This window comes from Oncorhynchus nerka, linkage group LG18, assembly GCF_034236695.1.
Source record: "Oncorhynchus nerka isolate Pitt River linkage group LG18, Oner_Uvic_2.0, whole genome shotgun sequence".
Taxonomy (NCBI): Eukaryota; Metazoa; Chordata; class Actinopteri; order Salmoniformes; family Salmonidae; genus Oncorhynchus; species Oncorhynchus nerka.
In genome coordinates, this window is record NC_088413.1 from 23,234,024 (window position 1) to 23,251,994 (window position 17,971).

Below are 17,971 nucleotides of genomic sequence, written 5' to 3' on the forward strand. Positions count from 1 at the left end.
CAAATACAGGAGAGCGAGACCAAATCATGGACGCTGGACAGAGTGGATTTCAGTTGTAGCAAAATGGCAGTTTATTGAGTCAAAAGATATCTTGTCCTGCAGTTTTAGCGTGCACGGACCTAGTCATATGGCTCAGTAAGGAGTCAGCTGAAAAGGGACCTAAACAGAAGTTACAGTAGAAGAGTACTGTTACACAGGCAAATATCACAAGAAGAAAAAAATATTCGCTTTAAATTGCAAACAAGAGTCACACCTATTGTTCTCTCATATTATTCTGACACTTGTTTAATGTTCATCAACATTTCAGTGTCACATCATTTAGTCGGAGAGCTCATTTTCACCAGCAGTCCCTGTAGTCCGTAGTTATATGGCACCAGAAATTAATCTGTAAGAAAGACACTGTATTTATTAACAGATTTTAACACATTCAAATGTAATAATAACATCAACAAGTTCTTTGCCTGTGAGGGACACCATGTGGCGGTGTGTGTTGGTTTAACACAGTTAACACTCATGATACAGCAATAACATTCTGCCTGAACCCATAGTGAGATTTCCATTTATCTGATAGAACTGGGACAGTTTAGCGAAGCTGTAAAACATTGTCTAGGTTGAAGGTGTGGCATGTTTAATAGTGTATGCCTCCAGAATCATTACAAGGCCTGGGTCGTGTTCATCAGGGCACGTAACTTTTATAAAAAGCTACACAAAGGACAACGAAAATAAACATTTCTTATAGGAAAAGTCGGAGTTGGTGTTTACCCAATGCCTCTCTTTTGTCTTGTTCCCTCTGGCCTCAAGATAAAAACTGAACACTGATCTTGCTTTTGATAGGCAAGATCTCAAAGAGATGCTCTACGTACTCTAGGTGAGTGTGTGGAGATGGGTCATTTTGAAATGTTTGTGCTTTCTGCTAACACAAGCATTCAAGAACCTTCAAGTGATGCTCTAGCTTAAAAATTAAACAATTGAACAATAACAAGTATAGTTTTGTGTTTAAAACCAAAGAGCCTTGATTGGGTTGGCATGTCATAATTTTACATTTTAATGCCATTGAGTTGGTTCCAGGCATCCTTTGTGTCAAAAATATCTCCATGTCAATTTGTGTAAAATCTTTGTATCCATTCCTAGAACTTATATGAAAGAATTTCTATGTTGAAAATGACATTCTTTTCATGAGGGTATGAGGGTATGAGTTCAGGTCTGTGCTCTATCTGCATAGATTGCTTTCAATGTAAGGCTTTGCGTTACCCAGAAAATGCATCAAAATAGGTCAAACTGAATATATAACGAGTCGTTTTAGATTGCTACACTGTTCTCTACAGTCTGAGTTCAAATAGGTGTAGGGCTTCATTACAGACAGAAATACTCCTCAGTTTCAGCAGCTGTTCAGGTGTCTGGTCTCAGATGTTCAGGTGTCTGGTCCCGCATGTGAAGAAGCAAGATGTGGAGGTCCTTCGCTGGCAAGGTTATACATGGTCTGCGTTTGTGAGGCCAGATGGACGTACTGCCAAATTCTCTAAAACAACATTGGAGGCAGCTTATGGTAAAAAAATAACATTAAATTCTCTGGCAACAGCTCTGGTGGTCATTCCTGCAGTCAGTGTACCGATTGCACACTCCTCAAAACTTGAGACATCTGTGGCATTGTGTTGTGTGACAAAACTGCACATTTTAGAGTGGTCATTTGTCCCCAGCACAAGGTGCACCTGTGTAATAATCATGGGGTTTAATAGGCTTCTTAATATACCAAACCTGTCAGGTGGATTGATTATCTTGGTAAAGAAGAAATTAGCACTAAGAGGGATAAAACAAATTTGTGAGAAAGATTTTGTTCAAATGGAACATTTCTGGGATCTTTTATTTCATTTTATGAAACATAGGATCATCACTTTACATTTTGCATTAACATTTTTGTTCAGTGTATTTGCCTCCATCTTTTCGAGGTCTGATCTCCTGTCATTGATCGAGACAGGTGGGTGTCATTCAAAGCGACTCTTGATTTCTGAGTCAGGCTCATGACATGCAGCACTTTAGGGTGGACCGTCTGTGGGGTGGACACCCATCTGTCTTAACCATGGAAGTGTAGAAGACACTAGTGCCTTCAAGTTGAGAATTAGGTATCGCCTAGTAAAGGCTTGTTGAAAAATGGTCCCCTATTCAATATCCAAAGCCATGACCCTGTTCATGGGAGGATAATCATTCACATTACAAGTTATTTCAATAGCTGAATCATAGTGTAACATGAAGAATAATGACTGACTACTGAAAGTCTGGTGGAGATGTACACGTTTCACCATCTTCACCTTTTATATCCTTGTGTGCTACACAGTATAAGGCACCGGTGTGTAAAGGTTAACCAGTTTAACAAAACGGCTTGGGCAACATGGACAATGAACACTGAAAGAGACAAGGATGAAAATTAACAAGCTGTTGATCAGCCAGCAAATAGAGTTACAAAGCAGAGTTAGAGATTCTAATTGTATCTTGGCTGTATGGACAGGAGTTTCCTTTTGGCTCTCACACAATTGAGTGGGTTCAAGCTACACGGCTAATAAATCAGGAACGTCACATGCAGTTCTTTCTCAGCAGCAAGGCACTATGGGAAGTGATGTCTGTAGGTGTTGTCCATTTGGTAGTTTACTCTCAACACTCCCCTTTTAGAGGGAGGCAGGTAGCTGAAATAAGTTCACCTTAAGGTCACCTGTCTCTATGGGAACCATACACCACACCTACTGCTGGTTAGCTGGAAAATGGAAGGCCACATACTGAGTCCAGGAAGCAAATACAGTAGATTCCTGTTTTGCATGCAAGGTTCGGTTTTTGCCAATAACAGGAAGGGACCTGAGGTACAAACATTCAGTTATACAAGGGTGAAGAACCCAACTAAATACTTAGATAAAAAGGAATCAGCTAGTGGCATTCACAACAACACAGAAGTAGAAACATTTAACTTCTCATCTTGGCTGCATGTGGCTATTAAAAAGAAAAAGTGGACTGAACCGCAATAGAGTAAAGTGCCTGGGTCATAATGATTAGGGCACACCATAAGATACATGTTTTAAAACAGGTTTCCATTTGGTGCCTAATAAATACGACCGACTCATTTTACAGGGCCACACTGTTCTCCACATTGTTGGGATTCAGGTAGGTATATGACAGGGGCAAAGAGACATTCCTGCCTTGGATTTCAAAGTTGTATTTCTTCAGCACATTTTGAGTTTTGTGAATCAGTTCCAGAGGGTCTTCTCACTGAAGTGATCCTGATAGCCATTTCCAAGAGCGACCTAAGGAGGCAGAGAGTTGATGGAATTTGAAATTCATGAACCACTGATATTAATTATGACTACTGAGGAAATTATTTGAGAGTGTCATGAAATGCTTTAACGTCATATATACATTTTTAAAAGCAGTTTCTCGTCTACTCACATAGTCAGTGGACTGCCTGCTCAGAAGGTACACCGCTGCCATGCCATTAACGGTGGTGTTGATGTCAGGGAAGGTCTTCAGCATGGTGCTCTCAGTACACTGCCCCTTAGTGGTGGGAGGTGGTAGTTGCAGACTGATGGGGAAGTTGGGCATCCAGCCCCCAAAATCAAACTGGAATGACAATGGCGAAACAGATCAAACCACGGCTTTTCCAATATAATTCAACAGAAACAAACTAAAATCACACAATTGGTTTCATCACCTGTCCATTGTTGACTGCAGCATGTTGGACAGACACTGTGAAGATCACCATGGTGAGAAACTTGATCAGCTCTGTCACTGAACTGAAAGACTGAGGGATTCCTGCACAGAGGAGACAGTATGCCACAATGATCAGACACCGAATGAACAAATTATCCAGAATATAGTTTGGGAATGAGAAACATAAGGGAATGGACACGTTTATTATCAGAAATAATTTAAGTGTAGTCTGTCAAATTGCACCCTTTTCCCTATATAGTGTACTACTTTTGACCAGAGAGCTGTTGCCATTTGTGATGCAGATTGTGTCTTTAAATGAGAAAAGTGTAACCTGTGCTGGTTTCTGCCAGGAACCCATGGAAGAAGATCTCCTTGATCCAGTTCTGCAGTTCACAGTCCTTCTGGACGTCTGAGTCACAGGTGTAGTAGTGACCAATCATTTTCTGAACAAACCTATTCAAAATATCAGGCATTAGCCAAAACACAATGACAACATAGCAAAAGAGCAAAGATGCATTTTAGAAAACCAGGTACTAAGATAAGTGTTTTTCAGTTTTGTTTTGGTGAAGACATTCTTGAGTCTACTAGCAATTGTAAATATTTGGGTCTTTTTTTTTATTGATGAACATATGACCTTTCTATACGGAACATCAGCCCTGGCCGACTCAGCAAGTAGAGCTCTTGGAGTTATAGGAACAACATAAACTCATAGATATTGGCTATGCTACGTATTCCAAACTGTATCAGATATGCATGTGTCCTGTTCTGGACTTTTCAGCAGGAGTGTGAGGTGCTAAGAGGTATTTTTAAAACAAACATGTCCATAACAGAGCAGAACGTCACTTTTTAGGTGTCCACAAGTTTGCACCTATACTTGCAATAACTGGGGACATGGGCTGGAAACCCTGTGAGGTGAGATGGAAGGCCTGTATGACAATAACTGGGGACATGGGCTGGAAACCCTGTGAGGTGAGATGGAAGGCCTGTATGACAATAACTGGGGACATGGGCTGGAAACCCTGTGAGGTGAGATGGAAGGCCTGTATGACAATAACTGGGGACATGGGCTGGAAACCCTGTGAGGTGAGATGGAAGGCGTGTATGGTGAGACTTTGGAATAGACTGTTGGATATGCCAACCGCCAGAATAGCTAGTAACGTTTTTCAGTGGGATCTATCCATAGGGGGAGCCTGGGCAACTGAAATGGACAACCTTTTTCAACAGTCTGACTGAACATCTATACGAAAACCAAATTAAGGGAGACAGATGATTAAAAAACAACTGCTGATGCAATATGGAAAAAATGGGTGGAGAAGATGAATTATAAACCCAAATTGAGAACCTTGTTTGATTAAAGGTGCATTTGTGTGTGAGTGAAATTATGTATGCCCTACCTAAAAGCAAGAGATCACTATGTGTACTGGTAAGATCAGGGATATTGACTCTGCGTATTTAAACAAGTTGGTATTGTGGTGAAATGGAAGAGGAAACACTATGTAACTATTGTGACCTCGAAGAACTAGAGAATAAAACTTCTTATCCTCTATTACCCTTTCTACCATGATATACGCTTGTTCTTATTCCAGAAAGCACACCATATATATACCCTGGTATTATGTGGCTGAGTGATGAGGAGAAATTGTCCATTGTGTATTTCCATTTGCGGAATATTACAAAAAAAGTTTGGACTAGAAGGGCTACCTATAATTAAATTGTAAAAATATTAGGCTTCTATGTGGTTAATGGCGTGTGCAAATAGATTGTGTATACTGTAGGCTTGTCTCCCATATCTTCTTTGTGCCACACTAGGTTCAAGTGGCTTCTGTTCTTTCTTCTTCCTGTATTTATTTATGTATATTATTTTACTGCTCTAGGGATGTCATTTACTATCTATTGATTTGTACCTTTATTCTATTTTTTACTCTTTATGCAATGAGCAACGCAGAGAAACCCGGAAGAAGAATTATAATTCAATAACCATAGTGAATTATTGTATTGTTCATGCATCAATTAATCCCATTAAGGAAGGGTTGCCACATTACATTACCTGTGGACGATGTCCCACAGCCTGAGTCCATCTTCCCTGTAGAAGAAGTTGGGGATTGACTCCAGACCACGTGCTGTGATGTCCTCCGGCATACAGAGGGAGCTGTAGGTCAATGAGGCCATCGCATTCTTCAGGAACTCCATCATCCCTTTACCTCCTATACTGGCATTCTTCAAGATGGGTTAAAGGGATAGTTAACCTTGTTTTGAAGGTCTAGTTTAGGGCAGACAGAGCAAAAACTGTAGTGTGTCTGGGGACTCGCGATGAGCATTTATAAAATCGCAGATAAAGTAAACTCAGAGGCAAACATTACATCATGGCCCACTTTCCTGGAATTTCGATTTTTACGGGCTTCCGGGCACTCTACAGCATCCTGATAATTGTTTTATATGTTCGAAAAAGTACTAATCTAGTGTCGGCCATTAAGATACTAATGACTACCGTAAAACTTCCATTTCACAAGTTTAAGGACCAGACATGAAAATGGGTTTAGAATATTTGAGGAAATTATTGAGGATTAAGGAGGGAAATGAGAATGGACCAGAGGAAGCTAAAGGCTGCAGATGAAGTATCTGGAGAGATTGACCATAGGTTTGGCTTAGAGTCTCAGATAGACATCAGTCAGGCCATGGTGGATAGGAATTGCCTTCACCACAGAAGCCTAATAAGAGAACTCCAAGTGAGTCGGACCCTGGAGGGGAAGTGAGCTGTTCTGGACTGCAGGTGCTGAATGGTTGGCGATATAGCTGAGGTAGTACAAGATGCCCATGAGTGAGCCAACAGACCCAATGAGCAACGGTGGTAATTCCCTTCAAGGAAGGAAATATGGAGGAACCAAGCTCAGCTGGGGAGCCATTCCTCTTTTGGCTGGTTGGGTACGATATGGTGCGTGAGGTAGATGGTGTCCATGAAATGAGGCATAGACTGGAGGACTGTGCCAGATTTAATGCAGGTTCTGAGAGATGAGAAAGTTGTGGGCTGTCCTGATGTTGATGTCAGAAGAGACGTAGGAATGATAGGCTTGAGAGAACCAGAGGCCAAGGAGTTGTACGGTGTTGTCTTAGATGCCATGGAAAAGGCTCCAATGCGGAAGGATTGTCCGGAGAATGGGTCAGCAGGATAGCCGGAAAGGGATAGTATTAGTCTCAGATGGGAATGGAACCAGAATCTGTGATGAATAGTGTATCGGATGGAGAGGCATTTTGAGATTGAGCTGCAGGAAGCAGAAGGGTGGTTCGATGGTAGACGGCAACCAGAACAGGTAGACTGTGGTTCCAAACTGATTGGTTTTTCTGTGTTTGATGTGTTTGATGGTGAAGTCTTTGTTGAGGATGGTTACATCTGACACGCCGGGATGACAAGGGTTGTAGATAACAGATGATATAAACTCTGAACATTGCAGGAATCCCAAAAGAAACCTTGATTCTAGTGTGGAAGAAACTGATGGAGATGTAACCAGACCACAGTGTTTGGATGCAGGCAGAAAGGATGTCTAAGGTGATGGGCTGGTGGACTTGTGCGTTGAGGCCCTTGAGAAGGTAGACTTGCGGGTGACAGGAACACGAAGACCCAGTAAGCAACTTGAGAAAGTGGCCGGATTCCGACCAGGTATGTCCAGATGGAGGATGTCTGCATGGAGAGGGGTGACAATGGCAGGTAATAGATGGTATGGAAACATCTCCAGGCTGTCCAGTAAGAGGACAGTGTCCTTGGTGCAATGGCAGATAGGATGGAGTGGCTGGGAGATTAGGAGAAGGTTCACGGGAAAGTCATCATGGTTTAAAGAGGGATTAGGGTTGGTAGGGGTTCTCCATATGGGGAAAAGCACCTGCATCTCTGAAATTGGAGGCGGGACAGAGAATCAGCGAAGGAGTTACATTGACCGGGTACATGTGCAGCTCTGAGAAGGAACTAATGGGTGACGGATGACTAGGTTAGATGTCTTAAGAAACTCATGATAGGGAGGTAGTCAGAACGGCCCTTGTTAATGAGGTGTACTTCTCTCTGGAGGAACGAATGGTCGAAGGGCCATACCGAAGGTTGTCAGAATGGATGAGTATGGCCCTTCGACCATTCGTTCCTCCATAGAGAAGCAGCTATGACAATTAGGTACAACTCGAGAGGGGCAGAGGGGGCTGCAGGAAAGAAAGCAATCATCGAACGATCGATGATACGCTTCTGCCTGAATACTTTTGGGTGGCAATTCGAGGGGACTGATGCGGTAGGTGGAGAATAGCGGGGAAGAAAAGGGGCCAATCATAAACCCCTGCTTCACCTCCTTGACCAAGAGGGAGGAAACTGGCTTGTCAAGTGCAGAACAGAGGTTGGAGCAGAAGTGAGGAGACCAGAAAATATTTCAGGCCATCAAGAAAATAAATATTGGATAAAGGATGGGTCAGGGGGAAAGTCCAAGGCCGCAGCCATGGCGGTGAAGTTGATGGGCTGGTGAGGTTGGCTAACAGTCATTTATCAGTAGAAGGAATGGGATTGAGGGCAGGATTTTAGAGTCCCACTACAGAATGTGTACGAGCTTGCATGACGAAGTGCTGCAGCCGTAGTTATTGAAATTGTTGCAGATTATGCAACCGGAGAAGAGCACAGGTTCGACCACATTGGTCCTTCCTCCCACAAGACACGGCAAACGCATAATATCATCTAGCAGGAGGAAGAAGGTAGGGCGGAACAGCGAGCAGAGGCAGGGCAGATGACACTTCAGGGGCGACTGAGCAGAAAGAGAGCATGGTGGCAGGGTGGGATGGGCAACCACAGAGGTGGTAGGCGAAGGATACTTTGACAGCAAATATGCAACAGTAGAGCGCCACGTCGAGGGCGCCCCAGTATGTCATGAGGCTACACTGAAGGAGCCTGGAAGCAAAGGCTTCCGAGAACCGGCAATGGAAGTCGTAAAAGGTTGCACCACCGTTTCGGTGGTGATTGGTAGTCATCCAAGTCTTGAGAAGGATGGGATGAGCAGATGGAGTCTCTGTAATGGGAGAAAGCCAAGCAAAACTCCGGGACAGAGAACCTGGAGTGGTGAGGGTCAGTGGAGCTCAGGGGCACCTGGAAGAGGTTGCGGTTGATAATGTGGGGTAAGGCCTGTGCGGGAGAGGAAGTGAGGAGAGAGGCACGATTAACACCTACACCTTGTAGTATCTTCTGGCAGAGTGGGGAAGAGACTGCAGGTTGATTGAAGATCAAGAAGTTGGGTGGAGAATGAGCCGGGGTGGCCATAGAGAGAAACTGGTGGGCCAGAGAACACACAGAGAGAGATGGAAGGCAGGGGGGATGTTGAACTCCGGCGTGCAGGGTGGTGGGGAGAAAGACCTAGAGGCCAGATATGGCATTGCAGTTATTTTAAGGCCTGAAATAGTGATAGGGCACTGAAACAATGGACGGCAGCCATCTGGTTAAAGATGGTGTGTCCTTGATAATGGACAGTCTAGAAATTGGTCTGAAAACACATCGGAATCCGAGGCAGTGAGCTCAAACTCCATAGTAAACGAAATAAGGACGCAAACTTAATTAATTAGAACTACGATAAAACGAGGCTTATCACGTTCAGTGCCTTGCATACGACGCAAAACAGAGAGGATGAATGACTGTTAGGTCAGATTTAAGTAAGGTGTTAGTGGTGATTAAGGAGAGTGAGAACAGGTGTTGAGGTTGAATAACAGTTAGTAGCAGATGGAGCTTGTTTGAAGAGTTTTGTTCAAGGCAGCTAGTGTTGCCAACAGTAGTTGAGGCTGATTGGCAATGGTTAGCTGCTGGTGCTTGTTGAATTGGCAGGGAGCTGCGTTCAAAGCAGCTAGTTAAGTGTTAAAGTCTGGTCCTTTCTCACAAATTTTTGTTATTCATTAACACCAATCTCTTATAAAGGGCCGGGCATCATTTCATATTTTAACAAATAACACACAAGTGTAATTAGGCTTTGCATGACATATTTTGCCAGTCTGGTCTGGTGGAATCTAACAGCATCTTTATCTCATGCTGAATGATTGATTCCTGCCAAGCCAAAATGCAACTCTGTCTATAGCTAGGTTTCCATCCACTTGTCGAAAGATTTTCAAGCGAATGTTCAAATATTCACCTAAAAAATATGTGCATTTTAACTAATAGGAGTGTTTCTGTGAAACTGGCTTGATTTCAATCAAAGCTGGGCTTGATGACCTAGTACACATAAACAGTACATGTTTTCATGTACTGAGTAAAAAAACAGAAGTTCAATGTGTTTCCATCACATTTTCAACTCTATGGTTTTGTCACAAAAACTGTTGAGATAAGTAGCAAACCTCGTCTTGGCGCATGCTCTCTAGTCTAGATAACAGTTTGCTGATAAAGTGGGGAGGGTAGGATACATGATGAGATATGGATAAGAGCAAGATCATTTTTACTTGAAAATAAGTATTGGCAGCCGTGCACCGATCATCATGTCATCAGCATACAAATAATACCCTCGATATTTATTGAAAATTCGCATCAAACTCATCACCGTGCACTTAACCAAAATGCGCAATTCATCATAATTGATTGAATCTGTAGTCTAATAAACTCTTCATGCTTTTCCACGCTGTGGTGGGAACACAACATATTGCATGTTTACTTCAACATGATAGTCATTATATCAATATTTGAGTATAAAAACCTTTCCACAGCAATTGTGGCATAATCTATTTCACTGACAAAATGATCCACCCTTGTCTAGCGTATTTTGTTTTGTCAATATTAGGATGCTTTCCTGAAAAAATGTGCTATTTCCTTTAGGCCTGTCAGGAGTTTTTATATGCGTCATCTAATTCAGTGTTTTCTAACGGTGATCAGTGTTTTAAACATCAAACAGGGTTATCGATTACAGAACATGTGAAGGACTGATTCCAGGGCTGCTCCGTGGTTGAAGCCAAAAATGACAGGCTATTAATTACATGTTTATGGCTGAGAGGTTCACATAAATGTGTCCCAACAATGTAAACCTGACAGAGTTCAGCCCGATGATAGAATCACTCTACTGAGGTATGTGTTGCTAGGCGTACATCTCATAAAGATAACCAGCTCATTACGATTTGGCTTAACTGATTCGTCAAATGTGAGAGGTACCCCAATGTTAAGATTGTATAATCGTATAGTCTTCAGAAGGCCTTATTTGAGATTTACCGAGTGTTGTTTCATCCAAACAGTTTTTAAACCTCTACAGGCACGGTGTCCCCACCGCGGGGCGGTTGAGCTGCTGTTCTGTACCTTGTCACATCACCCTGGATTACTGAGCTCTGCCCGCCATTAACCTGTAGTTTCGCCTGCCCCCTGTTCTAGTAATAAACATTTGTTACTTCGACACTGTCTGCATCTGGGTCTTCCCTAAAACATGATAAGCGCTTGATGGTTTTTGACTGGTACTGTATATTTTCGGAGCCTTCTTAAATATCCTAGATAAAGCACAGACAGTTAAACATCTTATTCATTATGATTTATCAATGCGTTTCTATGGGCTTCAGTAAAGGCCAAATTCAATATTTTATGAAATAATTTGTACATATTTTGTGGGATACCTAAAGTGGTCCTAAAATTCTACCAATTAAGCCTACTTTGTATTTAACATTTAATTAAGAAGGTTCATGGGAAAGTATTTCTGTTAACCCACAATACGGTTATCACAACTGGCTATACACGGACAGAGTGATAGACAAACGCACGCATCACACAAACAGACTGGAGCAATATTGCTGGAAATGAATTGGCAGATATTGTTTTAGGTTTCGCTTTTAAGCCAATAGTGGCAAACCAGGGGTGAGATAATGTTGCATTGATTAGATGGTGTCTAATACTTGTGAGATTTGTTAATGAATTGTTTGGCGAGCTAACCATGTGGTCTGCGAGCTATTGGTATCTCATGATCGACCTGTAGGAGACACCTGTGCTAACTGATACAATCAGTTTCCGCTAGCATTGTGACATTCCATAAGTATTAGCGTATTATAGAACCTAACACAATAAGAATGGAATAGGCAGTACCTCTGTGAACAGCCCATTCTCTGATATGAGGGCCTGTCTAGCTAGAGTGTTGATCTGCAGAGTGTAGCGGAAGTGAGAGATCAGGAGCTATGGAGAAAGATGGAACGATCATACATGAAATTCACACCTAAAAATGCTATGTATTGTAGTATCCTACAACCTACTGCAATTTTCAATTATAAAAAAAATACATCCATTTTATATATAATTTTTACAAATTCTTTAAGTTTCTCTTGAATTATCATGTTATACACATTCAGTTGATTATATAATAGCAGATATTGTTCAATAACAGTTGAAAACATGCACAGCAGTAGGTATGTACCTTGTAGATGGGATGCACCATTGGTAGGTTACGCAGTGTCGACATGGCAAACACCTCAGCCAGCAGGTGAGTCCTCAGCAGGTGAAAGTTCAACTCGTGTTCAGCGAAGTCAGCGCTCCTCACAAAGATCTTGGCCAGGAGCCAGTCATACTCAGAGTCAGTTGGAAGGAAGATGGGGTTGTCTTCTCCAGGATCCTGCTTCAGCTGTGAAAGGAAATGCAAAACACAATCATAGCTTGTTTCATTAATTGAGTATGTGTATATTATTACTATAATTAATTTAAAGATAGAGTACCAGTCAAAAGTTTGGACACACCTACTCATTCAAGGCTTTTTCTTTATTTGACTATTTTCTACATTGTAGAATAGTAGTGAAGCCATCGAAACTATAAAATAAAACATATGGAATTATGTTATAAAGGGGATTTCAATTTTTGTGCTTTTCATAAAACTAATTTCTTTGTTCTATTCATGTGCTATTCTATAAACCAATTTCTGTGTTCATGCAATGGTTGACTGTACAAATCCTCACTCTCAGCAGCTGCAATTTGCCCAGACAGTGTTTTGAGAACAAACTAAAGATATCTGTTTCAAGGTCTCAGCTTAGAGAGAAAGAAGCCTCGTGAGGTATTGGTCTGTCACATGAAGTAAACTAAATGGTAATGATGAATTAATTATGCTAAATCATGCAAATATAACTTGTCTGTATATTGCAGTATATACGTAAGACAACTGCTGGGTCTGCACAGGCAGAGCTCCTGATTGACATGTGTACAATGGTGCATTGAGATGGTTCGAACCTCTCCAGCGCGCTGACAAACAATGATTTATTTCATATTCATTTTGAGTGTCCCTGTGAAAGAATTTCCACAACAATGTAGTAACCAAAAAAAGTGTTAAACAAATCAAATTTCAGATTCTTCAAAGTAGCCACTGTCTCTTCAGACAAAATAAATCTGTCCTTTGTCTGAAGAGTAAATTTTCGATTTTTGTTTCCAACCTCCGTGTCTTTGTGAGACGCAGAGTAGGTGAACGAACGTTCTGCTCATGTGTGGTTCTCACTGTGAAGCATGGAGGAGGTGTAATTGTGTGGGGGTGCTTTGCTGGTGACACTGTCAGTCATTTATTTAGAATTCAAGGCACACTTAACCAGCATGGCTACCACAACATTCTGCAGTGATACGCCATCCCATCTGGTTTGCGCTTAATGGGACTATGACCCAAAACATGGCCCAAAACACACCTCCAGGCTGTGTAAGGGCTATATGACCAAGACGGCGAGTGATGAAGTGCTGCATCAGATGATCTGGCCTCCACAATCACCCGACCTCAATCAATTGAGATGGTTTGGGGTGAGTTGGACCTCAGAGTGTAGGAAAAGCAGCAAACAAGCGCTCAGCATATGTGGGAACTCCTTCAAGGCGGTTGGAAAAGCATTCCTCATGAAGCTGGTTGAGAGGATGCCAAGAGTGTGCAAAACTGTCGTCAAGGCAAAGGGTGACTACTTTGAAGAATCTAAAATATATAGTATTTTGATTTGTTGAACACTTTTTTGGTTACTACATGATTCCATGTGTAATTTCTTAGTTTTGATGTCTTCTCTATCATTCTACAATGTAGAAAATAGTACAAATATAGAAAATACCCTTGAATGTGTAGGTGTCCAAACTTTTGACAGGTACTGGACATAAGTTTAATTGTTTAAAGAAAACGTTGTTTTGAGTGTTGTCTGTATGGTACATAAGGTCATATGATATAACATGAGTCAAATTCTTAACTCTTTAGTTTTAGGCTAACAGTATATGCTGTTACGTAATTTCTGGGCAATATTTCTCTCCATTTAGGGGACCCCTTTTGGTTCAAGAGCATCCCCAGTGGCAAATGTTCTGTTAAGTTTCTTCAATGTAGATTTCGGAACTCTACATTTTGCTTCATGTGAGATGTACCTGGATTGCGATGGGCATGAGCTTATTGTCTGTCATGTAGAGCAAGCAGAGAGGAGCAGCCAAGAAATGCTGTTTCCCGTTGATCACGTTTGCAGTCACTCCATGCAGGCGCTTGTAGTCAACCAGAAAGATGTTGCCTTTCTGTTTAGGTTAGGACATGAATGAGTTAGGAAGACGTCAACACCATACCAAAGAATACACACGACTTACTCAGGAGGAAACCAATAGAGCAATAACAGAACGATGAGTGACAACAGACAGACTATTTTGACAGACCTGAATTTCTGCTTCAAGGCTTTTTCCGAAAAGGGAAGCCTTCACCATGTCTTCTGTGACGGGGAAGTTCTCTGGAAGCTTGGAGCAGCGATGGATCATCATGGGGTTGAGGCCGTTCAGAAGCTGGTACCCAAAAAACTCATCCTCCTTCCAGTTCTTTTCCACATAGTCTAATAGATAACAAAAGTATCAAATAATGAGATGCTAATGGTTCCAGTAAACCATTTGAATCCATGACTTATTCAAGACAGACACCACTGACCAGACCTTACCATAAACATCAGTCTTGTGGCTATTGAAGACATGACTGAGTTCATCTAGGCTCTTCCATTGTTCCTTGTTTGTGGACAGTCCTGCTAGATTCAACTCCACCAATCTGCCGGGACAGAGAAGGAAATTAACTTCAACATGCAAAAGATTTTGTTGGATGGTGAAGTTGGTTAGAGATTGGTTTTAACACCACCAGAGTGTCCCCCAGGTGTCTGTGTTGGGTCCCTTACTCTTCATCCTCCCCCTTGGGTGGTTTATTCATGCACAGGCCACATATATTGAATATGTGTCAATCGCGATTTGATAAATGTCTGCTCTTTGGGTTAAATGTGTTCCTATAATCCTGTGTGGCCAGTTGGTAGACTATGGCTACAATGATAGTGGGTTTGATTCCTGCTGGGGCCACCAATATGAAAAATATATGCACCCACTTTAAGTTGCTTTGGCTAAAAGTGTCTGCTATATGGCATATATTAATGTATTATATTTATATAAGAAATAAACATACCATACATATCAAATCAAACTTTATTTGTCACATGCGCCGAATACAAGTGTAGACCTTACTGTGATATTCTTACAAACCCTTAACCAACAGTGCATTTCAAGAAGAGTTAAGTAAATATTTACCAAATAAACTAAAGTAAAAAATAAGTAACACAATAACATAACAATAACGAGGCTATATACAGGGGTTACCGGTACCGAGTCAATGTGCGAGGGTACAGGTTAGTTAAGGCAATTTGTACATGTAGGTAGAGGTGAAGTGACTATGCATAGATAATAAACAGCGAGTAGCAGCAGTGTACAAAACAAATTGGTGGAGGGGGTCAATGTAAATAGTCCGGTGGCCATTTGATTCATTGTTCAGCAGTCTTATGGGTTGGGGATAGAAGCTGTTAACGAGCCTTTGGTCCTAGACCTGGCGCTCTGATACCGCTTGCCGTGCGTTAGCAGAGAAAACAGTCTGTGACTTGGGTGACTGGAGTCTCTGCCAACTTTATGGGCTTTCCTCTGACATCGCCTATTATATAGGTCCTGGATGGCAGGAAGCTTGGCCGCAGTGATGTACTGGGCCGTACGCACTACTCTCTGGTATGCCTTACGGTCAGAGGCCGAACAGTTAACATACCAGGCGGTGATTCAAATGGTCAGGATGCTCTCGATTGTGCAGCTGTAGAACCTTTTGAGGATCTGGGGACCCATGCCAAACCTTTTCAGTCTCCTGAGGGGAAAAAGGTTTTGTCGTGATATCTTCACAACTGTCTTGGTGTGTTTGGACCATGATAGTTTGTTGGGGATGTGGACACCAAGGAACTTGAAACTCTAGACCCGCTCCCCCACTACAGCCCAGTCGATTTTAATGGGGGCCTGTTCTGCTCGCCTTTTCCTGTTGTCCACGATCAGCTCTTTGTCTTCACATTGAGGGAGAGGTTGTTGTCCTGGCACCACACTGCCAGTCTCTCTGACCTCCACCCTATAGGCTGTCTCATCATTGTCGGTGATCAGGCCTACAGCTGTCGTCAGCAATCTTAATGATGGTGTTGGAGTCATGTTTGCCACGCAGTCGTGGGTGAACAGGTAGTACAGGAGGGGACTAAGTACACACCCCTGAGAGGCCCTAGTGTCGAGTTTCAGCGTGGAAGACGTGTTGTTACCTACTCTTACCGCCTGGGGGCGGCCCGTCAGGAAGTCCAGGATCCCTTTGCAGAGGGAGGTGTTTAGTCCCAGAGTCCTTAGCTTAGTGATGAGCTTCGTAGGCACTATGGTGTTGAACGCTGAGCTGTAGTCATTGAACAGCCTTCTCACGTAGGTGTTCCTTTTGTCCAGGTGGGAAAGGGCAATGTGGATTGAGATTGCGTCATCTGTGGTTCTGTTGGGGCGGGAGGCGAATTGGAGTGGGTCTAGGTATCCGGGAGAATGCTGTTGATGTGAGCCATGACCAGCCATTCAAAGCACTTTATGGCTACCGACATGAGTGCTACGAGGCGGTAATCATTTAGGCAGGTTACCTTCGCTTCCTTGCTCACAGGGACTATGGTGGTCTGCATGAAACATGTAGGTATTACAGACTCGGTCAGGGCATCTGTAATAACATACACTGAACAAAAATATAAACGCAACATGTAACAATTTCAAAGATTTTACTGAGTTACAGTTCACATACGGAAATCAGTCAATTGAAATGCATAAATTAGGCCCTAATCAATGGATTTTACATGACTGGGAATACAGATATGCATCTGTGGTCACAGATACCTTATAAAAAAAGGTAAGGGCATGTATCAGAAAACCAGTCAGTGTCGGGGTGTGACCACCATTTGCCTCAGGCAGCACGACACATCTCCATCGTTGATCACACTATTGATCATTGCCTGTGGAATGTTGTCCCACTCCTCTTCAATGGTTGTGCAAAGTTATTGGATATTTGATGGGAACTGGAACACGTTGTCGTACATGTCGATCCAGAGGATCCAAAATATGTTCAATGTGACATGTCTGGTGAGTATGCAGGCCATGGAAGAACTGGGACATTTTCAGCTTCCTGGAATTGTGTACAAATCCTAGCGAAATGGGGCTATTCATTATCATGCTGAAAAGTTAGGTGATGGTGGCGGATAAATGGCACGACAATGGGCCTCAGGCTCGTCACTGCATTCAAATTGGCATCGATAAAATGCAATTGTGTTCGTTGTTCGTAGCTTATGCCTGCTCATACCATAACCCCACCACCACCATGGTGGGCACACTGTTTACAACGCTGACATCAGCCAACCACTCGCCCACACAATGCCATACACACAGTCTGCCACCTGCACGGTACAGTTGAAACCGGGATTAATTTGCAAAGCAAAGAGCACACTTCTCCAGCGTGCCAGAGGCCATCGAAGGTGAGCATTTGCCCACTGAAGACGGTTATGACATCAAACTGCTGTCAGGTTGAGACCCTGGTGAGGATGTCGAGCACACAGATGAGCTTTCCTGAGACGGTTTCTGACAGTTTGTGTAGAAATTCTTCGGTTGTGCAAACCCATAGTTTCATATTTTGTCCGTGTGGCTGTTCTCCGATGATACCGCAGGTGAAGAACCGGATGTGTAGTTCCTCAGCTGGCGTGGTTACACGTGGTCTGTGGTTGTGAAGCCGGTTGGACATACTGCCAAATTCTCTAAAACAACTTTGGAGGCGGTTTATGGTAGAGAAATTAACATTAAATTATCTGGCAACAGCTCTGTGGACATTCTTGCAGCCTGCATGCCAATTGCATGCTCCTCAAAACTTCAGTCATCTTGGCATTGTGTTTGTGACAAACTGCACATTTTAGAGTGGCCTTTTATTGTCCTCAGCACAAGGTGCACCTGTGTAATGATCATGCTGTTTAATCAGCTTTGATATGCCACAACTACCAGGTGGAT

General features: G+C 42.6%; 1 pseudogene; it reads right to left on the minus strand.

The window, feature by feature from the left end:
• Positions 1–1,859: 1,859 nt before the first annotated feature.
• The window catches only part of LOC115117327 (hydroperoxide isomerase ALOXE3-like), a 60,001-nt pseudogene continuing 43,889 nt past the window's right edge, over positions 1,860–17,971 (minus strand).